The following is a 4,743-nucleotide window of genomic DNA, read 5'->3' as shown; positions in this document are numbered from 1 at the left end:
TATATATATATATATATATATATATATATATATATATATATATATATATACATACATACACACACACACATACATATATGTACAAGTTTTAAGCTTAAAAATATTAAGATTTGTTTAAACGCGTTTATTAATTTACGCTACCTCCACTGCTTTCAGCGGCCTCAAGCGTGTTTTGCCTTATATTGTATCGGAAGACGGCGTTTTCCGTGATATTGTAAAAATAGTAAAAAAATTTTAAAAGGGCGTTATTTCTATAAGCAATTCCGCATTATCAAGAATTACGTGGGCAGCATCGACTCGCGATTAAATTCAAGAAAGTTGAAGGTAATTTACAATTATTTTACTGCGTGCTATCACAGCGGTTTGACGATACGGAATTTCGGCGAAATTGCGATCTTTTCCTATGATCGGCCTAAGAATGCGGAATTAGCTATAGAAATTAAAAACATTAACAGATCACATTTACTTCTCGCACAGAACGCAACTTTATTACTTTCATAAGTCTGTCGAAAATGGCACTGTTTGCACATTGTTCTTTTCATGTAAATCGCTTACGTTTCTTCTCTCGCTTAACATAGTCTTGTTTAAAATGTTAAAGAATATGCGAAATTGTTGCGGGCTATGTGGGTGGCCAATTTACGTTCACTTTTCTACCAAGATGAGCATCTACAGAACTTGAGATTCGAGTTTTTCTAATTTTTATAAGAAAACAATCAAATAGGGTGCAAATGACTGTTGTGTGGCTTTCTAGTTAATTTCCGCTCAAATGTTCCTATGATCGCTAAGATACCTTGTTCTAATTGTTAAAATATACTTTGTCTGGCAAATCTGAAAGTAGTATAATTACATATAAATTGAATTACATATAAATCGAATAATTACATATAAATGAATAATTACATATAATTAATCACTTTATGCATTCTAAGATTATAAGGAAGTTGAAAAATGTTCGTTAAACATGAATATATTAATTAATTAGAAATTGCAATGAATTAAAATTAACCGATGATATTGGCCTTAGTATTATTAAACGCGTCGTAAAAGCAACGTGAAGATTTTCCATTATCATTGTGGCAGAAGTTATGATTCTACAGAGAACATGATAAGTGATATACAAACGATTTAATCTAATTATAAGCACGATCACAATTGTACAGCCATTTGTTACCTCGTGTCTTTAACAAATAAGCCTGAATTCAGGTCATGTAAGCTCGTATCGGCCATTACTGCATTCTAATAAAAATCAAATATAATTGTAATTAATTATAATAATTGTAATTTATACATACACTGTTAGAAATACTTCCTTTACATATAGATAAAGCTCGTGGTTACGAAATTAAAAGTAATGAATAATTTAACTGAAAACTAAGTTACAGTAGTTACTTAAATGTAATGAACGTGTACATTAAATTTCATAAAATTTTATGAAAATACATTAAATTTCATGTACATGTACACAAATATATTTTTCAGTTATAAATACATTAAATTTAATGTTATAAAATTAAATTTAAATTGTGTAATTAAATTGTGTAATAAAAAGTGCATTAAATTTCATGAAATTTTTAACATTAAATATTAATGAACACTGTTCAAGAACATTTCTAACAGTATAGAATAATTGAGAATATTATAATATGATAATCATAACGTAATTGACCGTTCCATAATTGACTAATCGACAACTCAAATAGATACGAAGAAAATTGACCTATAAATCTAGACAATGTTGAGATATCTCAAAGAATCTGTAACATATACATGTATATAATTGTTTCAAGGATTATAAACTGTATAATAATCATAATAATGCAAGTCACGGCAGATTGTATTTTTACTGATAATCGGTTTTTGCAGGACGATAAGGAATGTCCGAAAGTTTTCGCGGACATTGAGCAAACGTTTTTCCTTTTTTTTTTTTGCAAACAAGAACACACATCTCGCTACGAATAAACGAAGAGATTTTTGTGATATCTAATGTCAAGGATCAGCCATGCCATTATTAAAATAACAAATGCAGTAATTGTTATATCAAAATTGAGTGATTAAGGACGACACAGGTCTATAGCAAGTACCTTTAGTTACAAATTGTGATATAAATGTTCAGCAAATTTCCTTTAGATATTACAATTTTTTTACGCAATTCATTATTATACAATATTCTAATGATTATGTGTGTTTTTTTTTCTCGTCCGAACCGTGATGATAATTTCTCTCCCCGATGCTCTCGAATTCTAGCCTGTCCATCGCACGTGGCCTCACGCGTAATTTACGCAAAGTGCAACGGGCACATAATATTTTCAACTAGTGCACAAACAAACGCAATTACAATGTGATTCGACCTCCATTTGCAACGCAGAGGAGAAATCATTTACACAGGACGGAGCATATAACGTTTTGTAATTGGTATTATTATTGTAACTTGTCAAAAATATAGTGTTTAATTTAATTTTGCCCTATTGTTGGTTTTCTTTGTGCAGTCGAAGTAAAAACAGTTGAACGCGTTTTAAGTTGGAAAGCTGCGTTCGCAAAGCATTTCAGCAGAATTTTAAGATTTCAATTTTAAAACGATTTGTTTGAGATTTAACGGACACTGCCTGAAATATCAACGGTACTTCACACAGACTTGGAATTTTACTATTCGATATATATCTTCATTATTGACACGGTATGTTTCTTTATTTCTACAATAGTATATGAGAACCAATTGTTATTATTAAATTGATCCAATTAAACGCTTGATTTTTAGGTACGACTGATAATAATCGAACATATAACGATGATACACGCATGTCATCAAAATACTCCAAAATGTGCGAGATTATTGATGAAACCAACAACGGGGACAGTAGTATATAAATATTCAACTGTATGTTTTCTTTGTTACGATAATATTAGCTAATCATTCACTTTGTTACTCTCCTATTATTCTATTTTGTAGCTAAATTTGTTGCTTTCACAATAATTTATATGTTCTTAATATATTTTATATTTTTAATTATATTATTTAATTGTTATAGAAGTAAAATAGTACAATATATTGTAATTGTTTATAATATTCATATAATTCTATTATTCAGGAATATGATTTCCTAAACGTTCCATAAAACGCGATCGTAACTTTCCTCCAGTTATTCAAAAATGAAAAAGATTCTTTCGTATCTCTCTGTATACAAAGAACTGTTATAATCCGAATATGATCCCATTATTTGTAACATTTTGTTAAATATAAATACTGTAGAAGAAAGAGTTCGATCGTGAAATATTATTGAAAAAGAAATCGCATACTTTATAAGTACTCGTTTTGACGATTTCAACAATTTGGTTCAAAACTACAATAAACGCGATTATTTCTCATGTCAATTATTGTAGATTCATAGATCTCAATGTCAATCAATTGGAAATTTATCTTCTCAATCATGTGGTGTATGAAAATAGCTATATGAAGCTAGCTATATAAAAATTGAGACATTAAAAGTAATTTATTAATTGCTTGACATCTTGTTTTTGTTTAAATAGATAATAAAACTAACGTTTATATACACGTAACAGTGGCAAAATATGCCAAGTGGATACGTGAGGAAAAATATAAGGAAATAAATATATCTCGATATTATAATATTCCCGTACTTATAAAGAATGCGTTTGAATAAACGCAAGAAAAAAATGCATTATTATAATCCTTCTCTCTTAGATATTAAATAATTCTTTGAATATAGTGTTATGGTATATGCGGCCTTTAAGAAAATTAAAATATGCCGTACTTATTAGAGGTGAGATTTCTCATGAGACCACGCAACATTATATTATCCGGAAGAGTTAAAAAGAGAAGAAATAAAAGGAGAAAATCTGGATATTGTAGAGAGATCTTAAAAACGTCGATAATGAAAAGAATGGGTTTTCTATCTTTCTAAAATTACTTCTTATATCCTCAATCTAATTAAGAATGTAAAGCACATCAAAGAAAAGTTTATCTCAATAATTTTTACATATCTCTACGTTATTCTCTCTATTGTAGCATAATTTTTTAAATACTATAATCTTTAGACCATAATCTTTAGACCATATATACCATAATAGAGAAAATTTGTAATTATTCTTTTTAAATAACATTTATAATATTTTAATATTAATAATCTGCAATAAAAAACTGACGTAATAAAAACATTCATTTATTTTTTGGCCTCACTTTTTGACACTAAACTATGAAAGTAATTGAAAGGGTTAAAAAAAAAAATAAACGAAAAAGCAAAAAAACAATAACAACTAACGCTGTTGCTAATGTCAGATAATTCCACAATTAAGTAAATGTCTGCTACAATAATACCCCTTTGTGTTAGATAGTAAAAAAATTCTCGATTATATCTCTCGGAAGATTAATCGTGTGTAAACTAGTAAATGTCTTACAAGTCGTGTAAAAGTATCGTTTAGATGTGTCCGGGGTATTAAATTTGAGTTTAATAATAATTTCATAATTCTCGAAATTACATATATGTATATTAAATAAAAGTAGATAGTCTTTAAAATTGATTATTGTAACATTTCATGTCTATACGAGGAAAAATTTGATAATGCTGTCCTATCTATCCTATAATCGTTTATATCTTAGGCAATATATATATATATATATTTCTCATCATAAGTGTATAGTCATTTTTTTATCATAGAGTTTAACAACTACATCATTAAAATGAATATACGCATAGAGCCGGGTACATAAGACGTGCCTGACACATG

The sequence above is a fragment of the Trachymyrmex septentrionalis genome, unplaced genomic scaffold (genome assembly GCF_001594115.1).
Source record: "Trachymyrmex septentrionalis isolate Tsep2-gDNA-1 unplaced genomic scaffold, Tsep1.0 scaffold402, whole genome shotgun sequence".
NCBI classification, from domain to species: Eukaryota; Metazoa; Arthropoda; class Insecta; order Hymenoptera; family Formicidae; genus Trachymyrmex; species Trachymyrmex septentrionalis.
This window is presented reverse-complemented; position numbering follows the sequence as displayed.